Source organism: Leopardus geoffroyi, chromosome A1 (genome assembly GCF_018350155.1).
Source record: "Leopardus geoffroyi isolate Oge1 chromosome A1, O.geoffroyi_Oge1_pat1.0, whole genome shotgun sequence".
NCBI lineage: Eukaryota > Metazoa > Chordata > Mammalia > Carnivora > Felidae > Leopardus > Leopardus geoffroyi.
In genome coordinates, this window is record NC_059326.1 from 152,789,654 (window position 1) to 152,814,171 (window position 24,518).

Genomic DNA, 24,518 nt, shown 5'->3' on the forward strand with positions numbered 1-24,518 from the left:
TTCCTCTTAGTGGTAAGGTCAGGGCAGACCAAGGAACCTATTGACCTGAACCAGTAGTCAACAGCAGGATAAGTTACCAGGCCTCCCTCTCCAGAGAGGAGCAGAGAGAAAAGCCAGACCCTCCCTTGTCTCATGGCTGATTTTTCTTTCCCTCTGGGGTGAGGATGGAGGTAGGTGATTGTGCTATATTGTAATTTTACCTCTCAAAAAGCCCTGGTGGCAGAATCTGGTGTCGGTGTTTAGCAGCTTTCTGTAGAAGTCAGGTACTGGGGCTCCTGGGTGGCTCAGTCGGTTGTGTCCGACTCTTGGTTTCAGCTCAGGTCATGATCTTGAAGTTTGTGAGACTGAGCCCCATGTTGGGCTCTGGGCTGACAGCACAGAACCTGCTTAGGATTCTCTCTCCCTCTCTCTCTGTCTCTCTCTCTCTGCTCCTCCGCTGCTCATGTTCTCTCTCTCTCTCTCTCTCTCTTTCTCTGTCTCAAAATAAATAAATAAACTAAAAAAAAAAAAAAAGTCAGGTACTTATCTCTTTGGTCCTGGCTTGCACTAACTCACCAGTTCTAGGAGAGATGGCCCAATTAGTACGTTGATCTATAAAATTGTAAGATGTTCATAGCAAGTAAGCCAGAAGCCCCAGTTAGTACATATGTTGATAATAGTTGTTAGCTGCTTCTTTTTGTTTCTTTTTTTCTTTTCTTTCCTTTTTGTTGTTGTTTTCAAAGACGGTGAGAATGAGAAACTCTAGGCAAGACTGTTAAGGGTAAGGATTTTGGATTAGAGCATGCAAGAGCTTTAGCCAGAATCTTAATATACAGATGTTGTGAATTTCAGATTAAAATATTGATTGTAAGCTAGGCAGAGAAAAAAAGAAACAGCACATTATAAAAATGAGGACTTAGGACATGGAACATTCCAGATTTCTTGCAAAGAATCAGGGCTAGAATACATATCCTTGTAGAATACATGTCCTTGTGGAATAGGACAGCAAATTCAGCTAAGAAAGTTTCTGCATTTTGTCCATGTTCATATTCTGTTTGGCTAATAATGCTTCTGGTTAAATAGGCATTTATTTCAAATATGCACTGTAACGAGTAGGGTTAGGGCAGAATCCGAAAAAGAGGAAAAACAAGGTCTGTCAGCTCAGAGGCTGTGCGCCTTTATGTATTAGCAAGCAAGAGATCAGTTAAATGAAAATCAGTTTGTAGTAGTGTTCAAATAGGTAGTAACACTAAAGGGTAGCCCTGTGTGAGACACTGTTCACAAGGAATCACTCAGACTTTCTGAGGCTTTTTATTTCCAAAAGGCTCAAGAATGTTTTTTTTTTTTTTTCTGACCTAGAAATAGAATAACAGCTTCAAGTATGCTCAGTTATTAAATGGATTCTCGAATACCCTTGTGGCAGGAATTATTCTCTTTGGCTCATTGTTTTAAATTTTCTTTAAAAGCTTATTTATTTATCTTGAGAGAGAGGAAGAGTGTGAGTCAGGGAGATGAGAAGAGAGAGAGAGAGAGAGAGAGAGAGAGAGAGAGAGAATCCCAAGCAGGCCCTGTGCTGTCATCACCGTCACTCACAAATTTTAATTCTGGGTCTGACAGTGGGGCTTCCTCCTCACTTACCTGTCTAGTCACATCATTCATCCAACAAATGTTTAATGAGCTACTACTATGTACCCAGGATCTTTGAGAACTTGGATTTAAGCTCTGTTTTTCCATTATGGAGTGCTAAGATAATAAACACTACCTGTTATTGAGAACTTTGCTACATGTTGGTGTGCAAGGGAGGAGAGATGGGGCACTAGTAGCCTAGGCAGGTCTGATGGGACTGTGGAGAGAAAAAGGGGCCCAAGTCTGGCAAACTCTTGACAAGTCTTAATTTGTTCCCTGTCTGAGATCTGGAGCCCAAACAGAAGAAGCCTCTGGCAGACAGATTTGGGCACTCTTGAGATAACATTTTACGTCTACTTCTTTGGAATTTAGCAAACTGGAGACTGCCTAAACTTGGTTTTGTTCCTTTGATAAAATTCCCTTATGTGTGCCTAAACTTAGATATCTGAACTCAGAATGTCAAATATGAGAAATAGCTTTTTCAAGGAACTGCAAAGATCTTTGGAGATTTGTAAGGCTTACTGAGTATGCAGGGCTAACTAACTTGAAGAAGGAAGAACTGTGTGACATCAGTTCTTTCCTTATAGAGTTTAAGGAAACTAATTACTTTTTAGTCCATGAAATTTAGTTACTGAAAATTGATTTGATGGAGATTACTACAGGGAAAAATACACTCCATCAGTTCTGTATTGAAGCAGAATTAGGAATTAGGCCACCTTTGTCTTCAGAACTTTCAACTTTCAACACCTCAGCAACACCTGCCACCTCCCACGTCCACATGCCCAGGAATCTACTTCCTTTCTGTTTTCCTTAACAAAGTATGACTTGAAGCACAAAATCTCTCAATGCTGTAAATGATGGAAGACGTTTCCATCTGATTCAGTTGTATTTGTATTTTAATATAGGATTAGTCTTTTTTTTTTTTTTTTTACATTAAATTGTGAAGTACAGGGACGTAGGCTTTGGTACTATTTTTTTTTTTATTTAAAAAAATTTTTTTAGTGTTTATTTTTTGAGGGGGAGAGAGAGAGAGCGCGAGCATGAGCATGGGAGGGGCAGAGAGAGATGGAGACACAGAATCCAAAACAGGCTCCAGGCCCTGAACTGTCATTACAGAGCCCAACACGGAGCTCGAACCCACAAACTGCGAGATCATGATCTGAGCCAAAGTCAGACGCTTAACCAACCACCCAGGCACCCCAGGCTTTGGCAATCATTTTTATATGACAGCCTTCCAGGTTCTTTGCAGAACCCTAAGTCCTGCCTGCCCTCCCTTCTTCTCTTCCGGATGTATTGAATTTCTACTACTATGTTCTAGAGCCTATTCTAGCTACTAGGTATAGAGTAGTGAGGGGCGCCTGGGTGGCGCAGTCGGTTAAGCGTCCGACTTCAGCCAGGTCACGATCTCGCGGTCCGTGAGTTCGAGCCCCGCATCAGGCTCTGGGCTGATGGCTCAGAGCCTGGAGCCTGTTTCCGATTCTGTGTCTCCCTCTCTCTCTGCCCCTCCCCCATTCATGCTCTGTCTCTCTCTGTCCCAAAAATAAATAAACGTTGAAAAAAAAAATTAATCTAGGTATAGAGTAGTGAATGAGAGAGACATAGAACCCCTCATGGAGCTTTTGTTCTTGTGGGTGGACAAAAACACCTAAATAAGCAAATAAGCTATTTATTAGGGTAAATAACATAAAGAAAATAAAACAAGGTAATGGGTAAGAGTGCCTGTGGAAGTTGTCAGGGCAGATGCCTCTGAGGAAGGGATAGTCGAGCTACCCCTCAAATGAAGGATATGATAGAGATGGCAGCGATATGAAGATCTCCGTCAACGTGTACCAGGCAGAGGGGAAAGTTGTGCCTAAGTTCTGAAGCAGGAATGATTTTGATGTGTTTGAGCCACAGAAAGAAGGTCAGTATTATAGGAGTACAGCGAAAAGAGGGAGAATGGTATAAGATGAGGCTAGAGAGGAAAGTGGGGGCAGAATCATATGGGCCTTTTAGTCCCTGTGAGGAGTTTGGATTGAAGTATGTTGAGCATCCATTGAAAACTTTCAGCATTTGATAGCATCTACACCACCTTGTCACATACTGGTGCTAAAAAAAACCACTTCTTCTGTTTCCTGGAGTTTTATTTTTCAAGGCGAAGATCATCAGCTCTCTGGAGAAACTTTCACCATTCTGTATAATCTCTTCCTCTTGGAACATCTCTAGCACTTTCTGGGATGCTCATTTTTTGCCTGGCATCTTCTCCTATTTGGGTTCATTAAACTTTCACCCTAGAGAGTGAAAGTTCAGTGAACTTAGGGTTGTGTTTTAGGGATCATTGCTTTTCCCACAGTGTCTTCCAGTGTCTTCTGCTTCCTAAACACTCAGTAATAATTGTTAATGAATTACTTAGTTCCCTGAGGTAGCTTTGAGAAGGAGAGTGGATGTAAGTTTTCATTTCAATCCATCACAGTGCCTAAGGTGGTATCCTACGCAGAGTGAAAATGCATGTTGAATAAGTCCAGTTGTGGAGAATGTGTTTAATCATGGGACTGGGTGAAACAATGATTAAGCCAGAGTAGTTTGATAGACACTGACTTTATCAGGGTCTTAATAAACTAAAGTAACGTTTAGTCACAAATAAAGCTTTTAAGCACATGACTAAAATGATAAAACTGTGGGTTGAATACAGAATATTGAATAATCTACAAGCTGTAAATTCATGGGGCATATTAATAGTGAACACATGTTTAAAACAATGTTAAGAGAACATTTTTCTAATATTACATTTTTCTGTTTCACATTATCACTGCATGGATAATTGATTCACTGTTTTGACTATAAATTGTCTCCATGTTTCAGTTTCCTTACCGTAGGTTATAGTAAGAAGATGAGTGTCGACTCTTTCACTATACCCCATGGATTTACAGTTTCTAGACCCAGATCCACCTTTGTAGTTGAGCATCATAGGAAAGCTATTCAATCACCTTGATCATTTAGGTCGCTCTTCTCACTACCTGTTCTTACGCTTTCAAGTGCAGTATTTGCGTTCCTACACAGTTTCTGTGTCAGAACCCTTTTGCCTGAATAATCTTTGCTTTAGTGCCCAGCTGTTTGTTGACTGTTGCAGCTGTGAGATGAGATGTTCAGCAACAACCCATAACAATTCTAAATCAGTACTGCTGGATAGCAGTTTGCAACTCAAAGTAACTATTCCTATTGAGATTCGTTACAAAGGGTACCCATATGCCCTGTATTTGGAATTAGGAGATGTAAGACTTAGTTCTCTTTCCGCCTTTAAGCTATTCAGTCAGCGTGTATTTTAATTTCTTTCGTCCATAAAATCAGAGGCGAGGTGGTGTTGGACTGCTAATTGCTAATCTTTAACCTCCTCCCTGATTTGAAACTTCTAAGAATGCTGCACGTACTTTAAAAATCTCTGGTGCAGATGGGCGTTTGCACGTGCTGATGATATGGTCTGACCTTGGGAGCTTTACTTTTAAACCCTGGGAGTAATTGCCAACCTCTGTTGGGGTTTACCACGCGTGAGATGTAGCGTTGCAATTCACACACGATCTCATTCATCGAATCCCTCTAACAACTGTATGAGGTAGGAATTAACCCTCGTTTATAAATGAGGCAAATAATTTACCTAGATGTTGACCTTAGTCTCTGTTTATAAGTACATGTAACTGTAGAGTGCTTATTTTTAATGTTTCATCAATTAATGCTCAAATTCTCATTTGAACATCTCAGGGGGTACTTCAGTCAAAGTTTAAATAAATATCGTCAGGAAAGGAACAGGAATCAGTAGTAAATGGGTTTTCTCCCCGGAAAGAAAACCGGGAATGGCTTACAGTGGAGTACCCAGGGCGGAGTGCCCGCCAGTCTGGGGGTGGAGGGAGTCCTTGTGCCCAAGGGGACAAACTAGAAGTTTACTCTAGGGGTACAACTAGAAGGAGCGAACCGTGCACTCTGCTGTGCTGCACCAGCCGACTCCTGGGTTCCGGCGCGCAGGCAGGTCAGTTTAGGCGCCTCACTGCCGGAACAGACCATTAGGGATGGCCAAGGCAGGGTGTTCTCGACGCCGGAGCCCGGACCTGACTGCCCGCTGAGCAGATGAGGGCGCGCTGCCTTGGGCAGCCACCCCCGCTCCGCTGGTCAGGTGAGCGCAGCCCGGGGAGCCGCGAGTCCTATTGGAGCAGACCGAGGATGAAGGGGGAGGAGAAAGGGGGGAGGAGAATGGAGCCACAGTCTTGACCCCACAGCGGGAGTGAGAACTAGCAGCCCCGGCGAAGCCTGGGGACGCGAGCGAGAGGCAGAACGACGGTGTGCGAAAGGGACCGGCGGCGACCGCAGGGCGCGCGCGGATGTCGGTGTCCCCAGGGCTAGGTAGGCTGTGGTTGGGGGATGGTGCTGCGAACATCCCACTGCTGGAAGGGAACGCCGCGGCACGCGCGACACGCTGGGTCGCTGCTCCCGCACCTGTTGCGGGAGGTGGAGGCGTGGGCGCGAGAGGCAGGGCGCGCACCCGGCGCCGCGCGCTGCGGCTAATCCTGCAGAGCCTCGGCGTCCGCTCTGCCCGGGCTGCGGCGGTGCAGGGAACCTGGCGTCCCTACCAGCCGCCCCTTCCCAAACTGTTTGATCTCAAAGAAGGTGAGATGTGGATGGGCAGATGGAAAAGTTTCTCTCTTTCTGCCTGTTTGAAACCCGAACCCCTAGCTTTAATTTTAAAAAATCCGCTTTGAAAGTAACAGACCGAGAACGGCGCGCCGTGATAATTAATAATCAATGGCAGTAATTAATGATGGGAACGTTGAAATAAACCTAAGGAGTCTTATGTTAAAAAAATAACCACTAGGTCCCAGAACTTTCAGTGAGATATGTTGATTTCAGGGAGTTTGGAATTATCCTGGAGCCGTAGGATAATATATTTTTTAAAAAGCTTAGACTTTTTTAATGTCTTCAACTATTTTAAAATTGATTTTTTTTCTTAAAATTAAAACTAAGAAATTTTGCTAGTGTTCATGAGGGGCAAAAACTCATTTTAAGGTGCAATATTAACTTACTCGTTGTAACTCTTATTTTAAACCAGCTTTTAACATTTCATGAAATCCACAACCTTGGGAAATGTGTGTAATGTGTTTATATGTAGGCTGCAGACTATTTTAGAAATTACTCATATCACATCTTAAGAGGGCATAATTACCAACCATTAGGATAAAGCTCAAAAAAATATACCTTAGCATTATTTGAAAATTCCTTCTGAAGTTATTACCTTAAATTACTAAAGTGCTTTTTCCTCCCCTTTGTGTGTCATTTATCAAAACAGCTAGATAGAACCAAAAAAAAAAAAGTCACTAAAAAAAGATATTCTAGTCAAGATACACATGAACACCAACAGTTAATTTTTTGGCGAGTTACCACAGGGAGTGCCAAATACACTCTGAACTGTGATATAATACAATCTTTTAAATATATGCAATTAGATAGGAGTCTTGGCTTGCCTTTAATTTACAGTGACTTTAGACGTTCATCCATCCTTCTGGTCCTGATTTTTCTTTATTTACAAAGTAAATGAATTAGACCTGGTGATTGAAAAGAGTTATTTCAGGCTGAAATGATGGGTCTCAAAATTATAAGTTTTTTTTTCAACATTATAACTTTTAAAAAAAGTACCCAACATGCATATGCTAAAAATAAACATGTTATTTTCATGATGAATCATGATGGCAGCCACCCCATACTGAATGTAATGTAATGTAATGAATTCTGAGAAGCCCTTTATATAGATGATTTAACACTCAGGACAACACCATAAATTAAATAGTATCATCCCAATGTACAGATAATGATACTAAGCCATGGAGAGTTTAAACTTCTTGCCAAAGTTCCCCAGTTAGAGCTGGATGAAGGATCTTTCCTGAATGCTGTAAGCATCTCTGCTATACTGCATGTGATGATTAAAAGCTGAAACCACCTATAAACATCAGCTCAGAAATAATCTTTGACTAAAATGTAAGTCCATAATGTGGTGAAGGTAAATTATGGAACAACACTGAATCTTGATATCTACGGAAATGGAAATAATGCATCAGTCAACATTTATTGTGTTTTAATAAGAGCAATTATAGTTTTATATTGTATATATATCAAATATTGAATGCCAATTGCACTTATCATCAGAAAATGATAACATGAGTTGTATTTGGAACACAAATGCTTTCATGGTAATGAAAATAATGATTAGAAATAATATGGTAAGGTAAGTGTTAAAGTATTAAAGAGATCTTTCTATTTGCAGGTGCCCTTGGCCATGTTACACCCAGAGAAAAAGAGTATATACAGCCGAATGAGCTGTGGCTAAACTCTTGTGTTCATGTACCCACAATGAATGATAATAGCATGCTATATTTATTGAAAGTGCACTCCATGACAGGAATTCTAGGCCTTTAAAAAGAGAAGCTTTGTTATTTAATCATCAAATATTATTATCCTGATTTGCAGATGAAAGAACTGAGGCAGAAAGATCTGTGACCTGGGAGGACCCACAAAGAAAATACATTGTCCTTAGATTTAGGTGTATGGTCCTTTAATGGTAAGATAGTCATAGGCTGTGAATACACCATTGCAATCCTTAAGCACTGGGAGGAAATTTGGAGCCAAACTGGATCAACCCCTTTATTTTATGTTTGGGGAAATTGAAACATAGAAAAGTTGAGAGACTTAAAGTCACATCTTCTTTTTCCCATTTATGACCTTAGACACCTGGATATTCCCATAAACTGATAAGTGAGAAGCATGATAAATAAGTACATAACTTAGTCATTATGTGTTTGATTTATTGACAGGCAACCAAATACTGCCTCATGCTTTGTGTGTGTGTGTGTGTGTGTGTATATCTGTTCCACTGGTTTAATATTTCTGTCCTGAAAATTTCAAGTTTGCCCAATTAGGGTAGTAAATCTTCGAGGCCAGTGACTATATTATATATTTTTCTAGTATCTCTTAGAATTTAGCCAAGTGGTTAATATATTGAATTTCTTATGGGCTTTGTTACTTATTTACCTGTGATAGCTCATTGTCTTATACACCACGTCCAGAAATCTGTGCAGTACAAGCAGTGTGCTGTTATTACTTTTACTTCACATGGAGGGCAACCAGATAATTTACAGATGCTTTTAAAGCATAGTGAGCTCCTTAGATGATGATTGCTTAATTTGATCATAAAATGTGGTGTGTTACCACAGAGAGGTTTGGATGGGCATTTCCTTGGTTTTGTGGGAAAAGTCAAACAGCTTAGTATTACATGCAGTTGAGTGTATCTCTCTCTCTCTCTTTGACTTGGAAATAATGTCTTTTTTCTGATTGTAAAGATAATAGAGAATCATGTAGGAGATTCAAACAGTACAGAAAAAAGAAAAATCACCCAGAACTCCACCGTCCGAGGATTTTGGTGAACATCCAGCCAGAAAGCTGTTTTTTTTCCCCCATAACTCCTGTTGAATTATTTATTGGAACTGTTTACGATTTAAAGCTCTACTTAGTCCTAGTACTCTACCACCCCCGGGCAGCTCAGACTTTAAGTAAAGATACTTATTGAGAAGTGATAAAAAGACTGTCTCATTCAGAACGAAGAAGTACAGAAAGTTGTTTTCTCCATGCATGCATGCCTGTTTTTCTCCCTTCACAAAGCAGGACTCGGAGGACAGGAGGCATCTTTGCATGTATGGAGGGTTCCCCAATGTGTCAGGATGTCAGGCCACACAAGAGGCCACAGCACCCGAGCTCTGTTGCCCTGATAGAGGTGTGGTAGAGGAGGAGAAGGGTGGAGCTGGGACACAGGAGGCTGGGGTAATACAAAAGCTATGTTTTCTGATTCCACTGTGACACATTATACACTTTAAAATGTACCAGACCAAGTCCCGCCCCCAGCTGCTGGGCAGGTGGTCATGGGGCCCTTTCTGATGCAGTCAGGCGTAAGGCTGGCTATACCTCAGAATGAGGGCAGGATGCTGATAGGACATTTCTCATTCATTTATTCAGCATTCTGAAAAACCCGAATAGACTCTTTTTCATATAAAGGGGGAAAACTGACTGTTGGAATAATTCTCCATAAATGAGTTTTGAACTAATACAAAATTATTAGCTATAAAGGGAGACTGGGGGTCTCTTTGAGTTTTGCTATGATAGCTATTTTTATATGCATTTGAGTATAATTACATTAAGAATACTCACGTTTTAAAGATTATATTATTTGATGACTTTAATTTATATGTTTATTTGTTATTCAAAATTCCTTTTCCCTGGGCACATTTTCTTGATTTGTGCTATATATTTGAACATCGAACTCTTTCATGCCTTACTTTATTAGGGGCTTAACATGGCTTAAATCCAGCCATCTGTTCTCATCTTGGCACATCAGCACATTGGAGATGCTGGTAGGGGCTAAATAAATTTCCCACATTTTAAAGGTTAGGGAAAGAACTACCTTTATGAATAGATTTCAAATGATTCTCAGCAAGACAATAGTGCAGAAGTGGAGTAAAAATGCATTTCATTCTCTGAAGCACAAGGTCCCCTGTCTGTCTTTAGTTTTGCTGAAAGGCAATTAGCATTTCAACTAGCCAATTTGGTTACATGCAATGAAGTACTTGGGTTTATAATTTGCTGCTCTCTCTGTCTGAGGCATTTGAGCTCCAGCTCTTATGTAATCCTCTCCAAGTAGCCTTCTCTCCAGCATAGTTATTGTTGCTGGTCGTAAGTAACTAATCAACAGAGTTTTCTTGCCTTCAACTGTGGGGTGCCATAAGGCAAGGAAAATGAAATGCCAAGCTAATAAGGGGATGATTGTAATTATTAAATAGTCATTATTGAAACGTGGCACAGGTTGAAAGATACAGAATAGCTTCAAATGGAATGGCTTCAAAATACAACTTCAAAAAAAGGCATTGTGTGGCACTCCTAATAGTTTATTTCTGCATGCAGTAGGCCTGGTGAACAGAGGGTATCCATATTATATAGAGGGAATTAAGGGAGATGACTCAAAATTAACAGAGAAGAAGCAATTATTTTTAAAAAAATATAATTTATTGTCAAGTTACCTAACATACGGTGTATACAGTGTGCTCTTGGCTTCAGGAAGAAGAATCAGTTCTTAATTGTTAATATTGACTTTGCTGTCTCTCTGCAAGAAAGAATTCTGTGGGGAATAGGTGTAAAAGAAAAGATTTTTTTTTTAGTATTGTAACACGTGATCACGTGCTCTGAAGTATATTGTGGAAATAATTCAGGGGTTTGTATTTGTGTGCTAACCGAAGGTAAGATTTTGTTAGCTTCTTTAGTCATGAATTCTGATAATTAGGTAACATTAATATACTTCCTGTGTAAACTCATATTCTTCAGAAGGAACCACTCTGTGTTTTGATAATCCTTTTGTTAGGATAATTGGAAGGATATTATCCTTTAATCCATGTCATAGGGCAGTAATTCAGTTTAGCTCATCTTTTTATGCAGTGCTGTTTTTGCAGAGTTGTACTTATGTAAATATTGGGAAATAAAGTAATACATGTTTCATTTTTCAAATAACACTTCATTGAGAAGAGTCATAATAGAAATGTTTTAGATATAAGCCTGGCAAATGATCAATATAATTTTGAGAATGTATATGAAAGAATTACATTATCTTTTATATCTCCAACCTGTGTTATAGAGAGAAAGCCCTATCTATAGCTATAATTAGAGTCATTTGTATAATATTCAACTAAATTCAGCAGTGTTGGTGAGCACAGATGAGATAAAGAAGGCTCATCTGTCCTCTGGCAGACTAGTCGGCTAGGGATGGGAAATGTTGTGGAAAAAGTTGGACTTGATCTGGATGTTGCAAAGTGGTGGGGAGAAGGGAGTGGAGAGTAGAGAGAAGAGCCCAGGGAATAGCTTGGGTCAGAGGTGCAGAGGGAGGAGTGAACCAGGTGTCTTGTCCTAGATACACATTAGATCAATTTGAGTACATAGGTTGAAAGGAGAGAAAGAGATGGCTGGAAATGCAGGGTTGGTTAGATTTTTTTAAACATTGAGATACAATTCACTCATCAAAAAAATCCCCAGCTTTTAAAGTGGGTAATTCAGTTGTATTTAATATATTTACAGAGTTGTGCAGCTGTCACCACCATCTTTCCAGAACATTTTCATCACCTCAAAAAGAAATTCTGTATCTAGTAGCTTTCACTCCCCAGCCTCTCCTACCCCCAAGTCCCCGGCAAGCAATCTAATGTCTGTGTCTCTAGAGTTGTGCCTGTTCTGGGCATTTCGTATAACTGGAATCTTACGGTATGTAGCCTTTTGTGTCTCCCTTCTTTCACTTACCATAATGTTTTCAAAGTTTACCGTGCTTGTATCACTACTTCATTCTTTCTTTAAATGTTTATTCATTTATTTATTTTGGAGAGAGAGAGGAAGGGAGGGAGGGAGAGAGACAGAGAGAAAATGAACAAGCAGGGGAGGGGCAGAGAGAGAGGGAGACAGAGAATCTGAAGCAGGCTCCACGCTCTGAGCTATTAGCTCAGAGCCCGACGTGGGGCTTGAACTCACGAACAAGGAGATCACAACCTGAGCCGAAGTTGGACACTTAACCAGCTGAGCTACCCAGGCACCCCGTTATGGCTGAGTAATATTCCTTTGTATGTATATATAAATATAATGCCTTTATCCATTCATCAGTTGATGGACATTGGGTTGTTTCTATTTTGACTATTGTATGACAGACATTTGTATATAAATGTTTGTGTGAATGTATATTTTCAGTTCTCTTGAATCTAGGAGTGGAATTATTGGGTCAGTTGGGACAGTGGATAAAATAGCCAGTGTGCATTCAGAAGATACTTTTCCCTTTTCTTTTTATACATGCTTTTAAGCTCAGGGTCACATTATGGGGCACATGTGTGAAGTATGGCTTAAAGGTTTGTAACTAGGAACTCTCCTTGCATAGACCCCTGCCACTTAACTAAGACATTTAAGACATGACCAAATGGTGAGAAAACAAAGTAAAGGAACAACTTGGAGCCAGTGACTTCTCCCTTACCACTGGCTGTAGTTTTTCCTATGAAAGAAGTGTGGTCCGGGTTGGCATTATGATTAACCTGTCTAGGATATACTAAAGTCAGAAATGTGACTGGATATTGTCTGATACACACTGAATTCAATTCTCTGATGACTTCTGTGTTTTCGGTAGGAACTCATCTAAATGATACTGGTTGAACAACCAAAATGAGAAAAAAATATTTTTTCTTCTAAGCCAGTTTAATGAAAGTTTAAAATGTTATTTCATTAATGAAGGTAATTCAGTAAATCCCTTGATTGAGAATTGGGCTTTAAGTAAATAAGAGACAAGTCCAATTCACTAATGTTAGTTTGTCAGATAATCAATAATTCTCGTATGTGTGTGTGCATTTATACATTTATCTGAATCTTTAGTTTCCTGAAAGGTCTGATGTACTTTATAAAATGAACAAATTGAAACAAATAAATTTGATTAAGTTTGTCTAATTTTGGTGGAGGCAAAATATTTTAAGCTTTTTTCTTAAAATTTTTTTAATGTTTATTTATTTTTGAGAGAGAGACAGAGTGTGAGTGGGGGAGGAGCAGAGAGAGAGGCAGACACAATATCCGAAGCAGGCTTCAGGCTCTGAGCCGTCAGCACAGAGCCGAATGCAGGGCTCGAACTCACCAACTGCGAGATCATGACCTGAGCCGAAGTCGGACACTTAGCCACTGAGCCACCCAGGCACCCCTACATTTTAAACTTTTTTGAAAAGAAAAAAAACTATACTTGCATTAGTACCTTATGAATTGCAGCATAGGCTCACATGAATTAATTCATGGAATCCTAATAACCATGTGGTTGTAAGTTATTAACTGTTTTACTTTTTGGATGAAATGAAGATTCATAATAGTCAACAAAATTAATTAAAAACAGCAACAAACTCAGATCTTCAATTTAATGCCCAAAACTTGTCCAGTCATTAATAATCACAGCAATGATCATAATCTAATATTTTTTGATGTTTCACGAAAAGATTTCTATTAATTTTAAAATGAATTAACTCCTTATCTTAGATTTCCTAATATAAATAAATCTGTTTCATCAGGTAGGATGGCATTGAAAACCTCACACTAATAAAAATATTTCTAAACCTCAACCAGGAGGACTTCACTTCTTTTGAACATTTGTTACCAAAATTATAAATAATTTGAGGTAGTCTTTAAATACCCTTGCAAAGCAATTTGATCCTGAGTGGCCGTTTTACATAGCATTTAAGTACATTTCTTGGAGAAAGTCAGCAAACTTAGGAAATTGTTCCTGTTTTTAGGTGACTAGAATGACTTAGCTTTTATAAGTCAGTTCTATACCTACCTTTTGAGACCTTGAAATAATATAGTTAATAGAATTTCCAGAAGCTGTTTTAGCTTAGGGGATTTTACTTCATCTTTTTTTAAAATTTCTTCCTAATATTCATGAGTGATACTGTATTGGGGGTTGTTCATTCATTCACTCATTCATTCAGCGTTTACTGAAGCACTCTGCCATGAACTTGAAACACACTGAGTTGGTGATTTCTCCTTTTACATTTTATTGCAGCTACTGAGCTCAAAATTCAGATTTTATAGTGATTTTTCACATTTTAAAATCGCAGTGATTTCACTGGCACCATGTATAGAACTCTTAACCCTACTCTTTTAGGGAGCTAACACCTCCCCTCTCCCTCCCCAGCTCATATCTTTCAACACAGGAGATGAATGTAACCATGGAGAGAATTAGGGCTGCATACTGCCTTCTTTCATTGCTTCTGCTCTTACTAGAGTATTGATTGTGTCAGCCACAAATAAAATCTACACCGACACCTAATTACCTTGCAAATGGAAGATCACTGTGAGTGTGAAATTGTGCATAATATGACCATTCTTATTACATCATTAAGCATTAGGTGTAGGGCTGGTCTGTTCACTAGACTGTGCTGGTGAGTAGGCGGTGCTGCCAATAGGCTAGGTTTGATTATAGAGAGAAGAGAATAAAGATGTGCACTTGTCATTTAATAGCATGTTTCTATGATAGGAAGTATAGATAGTGTGACTTTTAAAATGATCTTTTCTACATGACTATGAGCAAGATTCCTTTCTTAATGGAGAATATTAACATGGTATGTAGTTAAAAGCATGAGATCTAGACCTTGAGAGCTTAGGTTTGTATCCTGGCTTTGGATATCTGAGGTCTAATCTTGACAAATACATTTAGCCTGTATGTCAGGTTCCTCATCAGAAAATGAGCATAATAATAGTACCTCTCTTATGTTTTTAATGGTTGCTGTGAGGATGAAAGAAGTTAACACATGTGAAGGAATTAGAATAGCCTAGCTTTTAGCTGCTATTAGCTAATATTGTCACACATGGAATCCAAATTTTTGATGATGAGGCTACATAAAGGATACCTTCTTCCTTTGCTCCTTATGTCTCCTGTAGACTTCTGAAGAGGGTTTAAATTTACCTTGAAGCTACCAGAGCTCAGGCTTCAGCCCCTAACATTTGTTTTTCTTTCTTACTTTTGTAGACTTCTTTGGGATCCTTAGCACATTAATATTACAGCTGTTTTATTTTCTAATATAAGCACTTCCTTAGGGAAGTCCTCCCTCAACCCTCCAATTAGGTTTTACATCATTCAGGTTCCTGTTTCTGTAGTAATTGCTGCTTTGACCCATGAGTTTTTCTAGGGCTTTAAAAACAAATTTCCAAGTGATGCTGCTTTAGTTTTGTTTTTTGGTGTTGTTGATTCATAAATGAATTTTATTTTATTCAGAACACAAATGCTAGATGCTATCCAATGTTGGAATTTGTTGTCAGGTTTTATAAACCTTTCTTGTTTCCTCAAAACAACATTGTCTTCTCTGATTGTTGGGTTATATTCTGTATGCCCATCAGATAGATTAAGCTTAATAACTGTGTGGTTCAGACCCTCCATATCCTTCCTAATTTTTATGTGCTTGATATATTAACTACAGAAAAAGAGAGAGAATATTAAAATCCCTCACTTTGATGTTGTAGCAGTTTTTTCTTTACATATTTTGAAGCTCTGTTTTAGCTTATCTCCTGGTAACAGGAGATTTGACATGTGACATTTGACATTTTGTTATTTTATAGTGACTGTCTTTATATGCTTTTTGCTTTCCAGTCTGTTTTGTCTCTAACAGACAACAGTAACATTTCAGGAGGATTTGCCTGTTATCTCATGAACTTCAGAAAGAAGGAAATGAGCCCAGAAGGGTCTAAGATGGGAGGAATGTTGACTGAAATTGAGAGTAAACGTTTGGATAAACAAAGAATATTAATGATTAAAACCTGTAATTCTAATGTTATACATTAAGAGTCAAGCAAAATCAGGCACAGCTTATGTTATAAAATTAGCATGTTAGTGGGGTTTGTGTGACAGATGACCAGTTTTAAGTATTCTAAGATACTTACATTGTTCTATAGTTAGGTGAAGATATTTAACTTTAAACTTTTCTAAGCTTACAGGACAAAAATGAAATCTTTTAACGAACAAACACATCAATCCACAAGCACAGCGAAGGGAAACAAAAGAAGAAAAAATAAAACTGAGTAAGAGCAGGGCAAAAAGTACAAATAAAATAGCAGAAAAAGATCTAAATGTAAAACTATAAGTGAATATAAATTAAACTCTTAAGTAAGAGCACAGAGATTATCAGAGAAGACCAAAAATGATAGAAGTCAATTACATGTTATTTGTAAGGAATATGCATTAGGCAAAAGAACATAGAAAGGTTGAAAGCAAGAGAATGCAGAGGGGATAACAGCCTCTAACAATTTGGTATTTAATTTTGTACACTGTTATTTGAAAGGAGCCATACATTCTGTATGCTGCAGCTGTAACTAATGACTCTAAAACTTAATAGCTTAAAACAACTATTTATTTTGCCCCTAAGTCTACAACTTGGGTAGGGTTTTGTTGGCACAGTTATCTCTTTTTGATTACAGCCATTCTAATAGAAGGAAAGTGATATTTTATTGTGGTTTTGATTTGCATTTTTCTGATGACTAATCATGTTGCATACCTTTTCCTGTACCTTTTGAGCCATTGGTATGTATTCTTCTTGAAAATGTCTATTCAGTTTCTCTGCCCATTTTTAAATCAGATTGTTTGTCTTTTGATATTGAGTTGTAGGGGCTCTTTATATATTTTGGATATTAACTCCTTATCAGTATAGAATATGCAAATAGTTTCTCTCATTCTGCAGGCTGCCTTTTCATTATGTTGATGGTTTCCTTGGTGTTGCAGAAGTTTTTTAGTTTGATGTAGTTTCTCTTGCTTGTTTTTGCTTTTGTTGCTTTTGTTTTTGGTTTCAAATTCAAGAAATCATTGCCAAGACTGATGACAAGGACCCTACCCCCTATATTTTCTACTAGGAGTTTTATGGTTTCAGGTCTTATGTTCAAGTCCTTGATTCATTTTGAATTGTTTTTATGTGCTTGTTTCATCCACAAATGGTTATTTAAAAAATTTTTTTTTATTAGGAGTTGCAAACATGTGCTTTTCTAACTCAGTTCTTCTTGCCACATTAGCTGGAATTCTTAAGGAGGAACTTTTCCTTAAGAGCTAGGCTATTTGGTTACCCTGAAAAGGAGTTTACCCAGGATAGACAGGATAAATATTTAATTGTTCCCTTTTAAATGTTAATTTCAGAGTAAGCCATTGATGCTCTAGTTACTTTCAGTGGTAACCAGTGAGATTTACTTATTTATTTAATTAATTTATTTTAGTATCCTTATGAACATAAGGATTTATATATTGAGTATGTTTCAGAGAGTTGCAATCGTTACCTTCTAGATTCACAAAACTTTTAATCTTTGGCAAATGGGAACCCTTTCATGTTCCTCTGTCCCATTGGTGTGACCTCATTAATCTTTAATAACTTCCTTACTCCAAGATGTTCAGGTTCATTTCACATATTTCTGTCCCCAGACATCAGTTATTCCTATAAGAAACCCTGGTTTTACTGGGGAATGGTGTTTAGAGACAAAAATCTGAGTACCAGTGATGCATTGTTACTGAGTTGTCAATACTTCTAAGCCTTTTTTTTTTTTTTTACCTTTTTTTAATGTTTATTATTTCTGATAGAGAGTGCACATGGGGAAGGGGCAGAGAGAGAGAGGGAGACACAGAATCTGAAGCAGGTTTCAGGCTCTGAGCTGTCACCACAGAGTCCGACGTGGGGCTTGAACTTGTGAACCGTGAGATGATGACCTGAGCTGGTCAGGCTCTTAACTGACTGAACCACCCAGGCGCCCCACTCTAAGCCTTTTTGATAGAGTCAGGATATGCGTATTTCACAAAGAAAAAAGTTATGAAGTAATATTGGTATGTCGAATTTAAGTTTAACCTTACAGATACTTTAACCTTACAGATACACAATTTCTTTGGTTTTATTGGCATTTGTCTTTTGTCTTATGTAATTACTTATTCTTTTATCCTGTAAACATGTGTACTTTCAAAAGATATATTCCACAACATATAAAATGTGGCTCCAAAATGTATAATCTATAATATAAAAATATAATTTAAACATAATAATACTGATTGTCACTGACAGTAAGAATATTGGATGAAGTATAAGCTTTCTTTGCAGCTGCATTTGTCTTTAGTATTTATTTTACTACGGTCAGATAGTCAAAATACTATGTTCTAGAGTCACTAGAAATAATTTTTTTTGTCTGTGTGGTTATTATCATTACTTGATATATAGTTGCTTTATTTCAGTTTGTCTATATAGAGTTATTTTTGCAAAAGAAACATTGGCAACATAAATCAAGGGCTAGTAAAAATGGTTGTCTATAGAAGAGAGGAAAGGAATAGGTGGATGGAAGTGAGAACTATCTGAATATACCTTGTTATATAGGCTTAAGTTTGGATTTATGTACATGTGTTACATATTCTGAAAGAGAATTAGGTTAAAAAATGATCAACACCAGGAGATGTCAAACAGTCTGTTGGATATGTGAGTCTGGAATTTAGGGAAGAAGTTTGGCTGGGGATGTAAATTTAGAAGATTATGTTTAAAGCAGTGAGGTGGATGAGATCACAGTAAGAGTTAGTGGAGAAGAGGTCTGGGTCTGAGAACTAGAATAGTTTATCATGCAGAGGTCAGGAAGAAGACAAGGATCCAGCAAAGAGGCTGAAGGGTATCTAGTGAGTGAGAAGGAAAACCCAGATGACATCAGTAAGCCTTATTTCTTCTGACTTAAGAAGAAGGAAGTGGAGGCACCTGGGTGTTTCAGTCATTTGGGGCGTCTGACTCTTGATCTTAGCACGGGTCTTGATTTCAGGGTTGTGTGTTCCAGCCCCTTAGTGGGCTTCACCCTGGGCATGAAGCCTATTTAAAAAGAAAAATTAAAATGAAGAAAAATGAAGTGACTATCTGCCCTTTCAGTCACTTTTAAAAATATTTATTTATTTTGAAAGAGAGAGAGAGAGAGAGAGAGAATGCATGCTCACAAGAAGGGGAGGGGCAAAGAGATTGGGAGAGAGAATCCTAAGCAGGCTCCACACTGTCAGTGCTGCACCCATACAGGGCTTGATCTCATGAGTTGGATGCTTAATTGACTCATCCACCCAGGCACCCTTTAGTCACTTTTCCTATTACCATCCTTCTAGTTTATCCTAAGCCCCAGGTGAATATTTAAAGTTATAGAAAGCAACTGGAGTTAGGGAAATGGGAGATACTTAGAGTGGGAGTGTGATCTGATAATGGGAAAGCAAGTCCAAGTTAGAAGAGACTTTCAAATAAGCCAGTTCTCACAAAATTTTCACTCTTAGTCTACCAACCTTCGGATACCTTCAACCCTTGCAGTTGGTGGTGTTAAACTTAAGTGAAATTCTGGATTTAAAATAAGATCGAGTTAAAGTTGGAGGAATAAAAATAAACAAAAAAATTATCTTGCATGAGTTGTAATAAAATACAGAGGAAAATGATACAGATCTCTCTCTTTTTTTTTTTTTTAAAGCCAGTTGATTAGCTGAAATTTTATGATTGAATGAAGTCACACTTACTGTGATAGAAGTGAGGACAGAGTGGGTGGTATAACTTCAAAGTATTTTGTTCCCTGAACACATTCATCAAAGGCAAACTAATGAAAGAAGAAAGTCTGAGGGAGTCATTTCATATTTAGAAAAAAACTGTCTTATTTCAGTTTATGACACCAGATCTCCTAAGGCAGAGTTAAGAGATGAAAGATAGTGTAGTTGATGCACACAATGAATTCTATTAAAAGCTTCCTTTTCACTTGTGAATTTTCTTCAAAGCTAAGTTTTAGGTATGAGGAATTTCATAGAAGGATGCAGGATACATGTGTATGGGGAGGACTGTGTTCTGTCCTTGAGGAATGCATTGCAGCTGAAAGAAGAAATTGAGGAATGGAAAATAAAGAAGAAAACAGTTTAGGAAAAGTAAAAGATGATGAGAGATTTTTTTTGTATTCTTATTTTGATTAAATAATATTTCTGCTTTTTTAATTTTATACAAACAGTTGTGTACTAAACATATCTAGAAGTTCCCAGTTTTGATAATGGATTGAGAATACATTCATACAATTCTGATTCTAAGAATGTAATCCTTAGGTTCTGATTAAGCTCTGAGGACTTATATCCATAATTTTAGTTTTGGGATTTAGTTTCAGAGTTCGAATTCTTCATATTTTGCTTTTGAAAAAACAGTATCAGGAGTGACTATAGTATAACATATTCAGTGAAGTGATTATGGAAAACATGGAAGGTGTAAAGAAACAGCAAACCTGCCTGAAACTTATTTACCTAAGGATGACCAGTGTTCTTCCTGCATTTTCTAAGTGTATATTCACTTGTACACTTAAATAATTTAGTATTTACTTTTTATGTGTTTTATTTTAGATTAACATATTACATCATAAAATTCATTTAAAATATAACCTATGATATTTCATAATATGTTCTTCATTATGTTAAGTAAGTATGTAATAAAAATTAAAGTGATGCATTATGTTTGATTTGGGAAATTAATGTATATTAAAATGTCAGGATCCTGAACAGAAATGTTCAGGGGTGCCTGGGTGTCTCATTCGGTTAAGCATCTGACTCTTGATTTCAGCTCAGGTCATGATCTCACAGTTGTAAGATAAGGCCTCGTGCCTTAGGCATGGAGCCTGCTTAGGATTCGCTTTCTCTTTCTGCCCCTCTTGCCTGCTTTCTCTCTCTCTCTCTCTCTCTGTCAAAAAAAATTTTCTTAAATTACAAAAAAGAAATGTTCAAGTTATCTATTTCTGCATAAATCAACTACCCCAACATTTAGTAGCTGAAATTAATTTATGTTGATTTCATATAGCTCTGGGGTTTGAAGGGCTTAGGTGGACTCTTCTTCCTTGGGGCCAACCATAGAATTATAACCAGTGAGTTGCTGAGGTTGTGAAATCATCTGATGCTTAATCAGTCCCATGTCTGGGTTGTGATGTCATGTCTATACATGACGTGTGGGCAGTTGTCCAAGTATCTCTTTCTATGCAGGTCCTCCAAGTGGCTAGCTTGGACTTCCTCAAGGTATGATAGTCTTACGTGGTAGATACCCTACATTGTGGTTGGCTTCTTCTAAGACAAGCATTGCTGGAGCAAGTTGCTAAAAATTATTTTTTCCTAGATTCCTACTTCTTGACAGTGCTTGTGGAAACTGGTTTTGTTAATATGAATTGAGTGAGTTATGGCTGGTTAGTAAACATTAAGCAGCGTGATAAGAGTGTCACGTATCTTATTTCTTCTAAACCTCATGACTGCCCTCTGAGGTAGATGATTTAAACCGACATTTTCATGAGAAATCTGAGGTTTAGAGATATAGCTGAGTTTTAGAGACAGCCACTTGCCAACCTAACACAGATGGTAGGGACAGAGCATGGATGTGACCTAGGCCATACGACCTCAAAACAGTTGTTTATAATTTTCTGTAACACAGTTTCTTTTTTAAAATTAAAAAAAAGTTTTAATGATTTGGAATGGGACTAGGCTCGGTACAGAGGGGGATGCAAAGATAGATAAAGCATAACACCCCTTCTTAAGGAGACCAAAATATACTGCAGTTTTGATGCAATTGTAGATTAAAAAATAATATTATAAGTCATTTATAAGAGAGCAGTACTCAACTCATCTCCACTATATGGATGTAGAGTCAGGGAATAGAGAAAGAGGGTAGGTTGGGAGGTATAGCATTTTGTTTTGGTTTGAGACATGTTGAGGGACTGGTAGGACATCTGTATGGAGATACCCAGCAGTTAGTTGAGAGTGTCTTGAGGTCCACATGTAGAATTGGGGCTTTATTTAACAAGGATTATTGGGGCCCCTGGGTGGCTCAGTTGATTAAACGTCCGACTTCAGCTCAGGTCATGATCTCACCGTCTGTGGATTTGTGCCCCATGTCAAGCTCTGTGCTGACAACTCGGAGCCTGGAGCCAGCTTGAGATTCTGTGTCTCCCCCTCTCTTTGCCCCTCCCCCCCTTTCTCTCTCTCAAAATAATAAACATTAAAACAAATTTAGAAAACAAGGATTATTACCTACTGTAGTTAAAAGAGTTTGTTAGATACTGTAGGGTAGCTACATGGAAGTGTCTGGGTAGTTCACAATATGAGTCTAGTTCTGTAGGACGTAAGTAGATACCAATGGGGGAAAATTGCTTTGTGGTCATTATAGATTTGAAAAATGATGGATTAAAGTTAAGTCTGTGTTTAGGCCTTCTTAGTACTTGTTTTTGCTTTAAGTATTTCGAACATTTAAGAAAGTTTATATTGTATCCATACAAATATTATTTCCTAAACATAGTTCACAAACCGTGTTTAGTTTGGCCAGAATGTGGCATAACTTTGCATAGAACACACTTTGGAAAACATACTTCTGAGAGCTTATGTGAAAGTTTAAAAGTTGGAATTTAAAGTCTTTTTATAGGGACTAGGAAAAGCTGAGATTTCTCAGACAGAAAGTTTAAATTTAATACTGAAAGGATGGATAGAGTTGAGATGGAAGCTTGAAGAGGATGCAAGGCTGAGATTGTGGGATTGTTCGCAGGTAAGAAGACTGAATTTGAAAGACCGGGAGGACTGGAGAGAGGGAGGGAGGGAGGAGAGAAGAGGAAGAGAAGAGGTAGAGAGATAAAAGAGAATAAAGTCTTCAAGAAACGTGAAAGAATGAGTTAGAAGTATGGATGGTGTGTTACTCTTAGGAGTATGGGTGTTGCATTTTTGGAGACAGTCTATGGAGATGGAGGAAGAGAGAATTCTGAGGGAAGGAAAATTCTGAAATATAAACGTTCAGAAGTGGACAGTTAATATCAATGGGAATTCTGAATAAACATTGATTTCTCATGTATAAATGTGTACAATTCATTTCCCAGTAACTGTTCATATATCTGTGTTGGAGGGTACAGTTGGGAGGTAAAAACTGATATAGAGAGGATTTAACTTGTCTTTACCTAGGGAAAAAAAAACTTATTCAAGATGAAATTCTATTTTTTTTTTTTTAATTTTTTTTTTTTTTCAACGTTTATTTATTTTTGGGACAGAGAGAGACAGAGCATGAACGGGGGAGGGGCAGAGAGAGAGGGAGACACAGAATCGGAAACAGGCTCCAGGCTCCGAGCCATCAGCCCAGAGCCTGACGCGGGGCTCGAACTCACGGACCGCGAGATCGTGACCTGGCTGAAGTCGGACGCCCAATCGACTGCGCCACCCAGGCGCCCCTGAAATTCTATTTTAATGTCTTGATTTTGGTCATGTTTACTGCTGCGTGTCCAGGCCTTAGACAGTGGGCACATTGTAGACACTCAGCGAGTACTTTTTGAATGCTGCCGAATGATGAATGAATGTTAGATACAGCCACAGCTAAGACTGTCAGTAGGGTCCGCATGCCACACATGGGTTTACTTTAAGCTCTTTAAAACTTGTGTGCATGAACGAAAAGACTAAGCTCTTGAAGGGCTTTGCGCTAAACTCTATAGCTGGAGTGAGCTGATTAGGAACAGTGTGGCCTGACGACCACATTAAAGAATGGTTTAGGCAGTTGTGTGGCCCTCATCTGAAAGATAGTGCTGACGTATGCCAGGAGCTGAGGTCAGTGTGGCGTGAGGGCCACAGACACCAGCAGGCCTAGGCAGATGGAGGAGGACCGGGTTCAGACAGGGCACTGGGTGCTGAGGCTCCATGGCAGCTGGATCACTGTTGTCTGGGAGATACCATACCTCCTTTAGGAATGCATATGGCCCTGGAATTCTTAGAGCATGCAATAAGGGACCTCCAAGAGGTAAAGCTGGATTTCCTTCCAGCGTGATGCAAGGTGTTTTGAGTAGAATTTAATTTAATTTGGAGAAATAATGTCCTGGTGAGATATTTGAACCATAAGTGTTGTGGACTAGTTCATACTTGTTACAGACTGATGATTCCAAGGAATTAATATTTTTCATTACATCACAGCTATAAGAAAATTTTAATCAAATTTAACCCTGTCATCACTCAGCATAGTACTAAAACAGAGTTTGGACTACATTTAAAACAACAAAAATAAACACTATCTTTTAAGAGGAAGAAAAGAAGAAAAACATTTAACTTTGTAATATGTGTAGACAGTAAATGATGACCATGAAACACCTGAAAGAGTGGACATTTAAAGTAAGAAATTAAAACAAAACAAAACAAACAAAAAAAAAAACAAGAGAAGTTAGAGTAGATGTTATGAGAAAAGTACAGATAATAGTTATAAAACAAAAAAATAAGAGAGAGTACAGCCAATATATTATTAGGCATTTGCTTTTCTATAAAGATGAATTTAAGTCAAACCTACAAAATATCTTATTTAAAATGAAAA

The 24,518-nt window shown here is 38.2% G+C and overlaps 1 protein-coding gene across 1 annotated transcript in view; it reads left to right on the forward strand.

Annotated features, from left to right (window-relative positions):
• The first annotated feature begins 6,155 nt into the window (after positions 1-6,155).
• Positions 6,156-24,518, forward strand: part of ADGRV1 (adhesion G protein-coupled receptor V1) — a 568,614-nt gene continuing 550,251 nt past the window's right edge. The window contains 1 exon segment of the mRNA XM_045497872.1: positions 6,156-6,240. The gene's annotated coding sequence lies outside the window, so the exon portion shown is untranslated.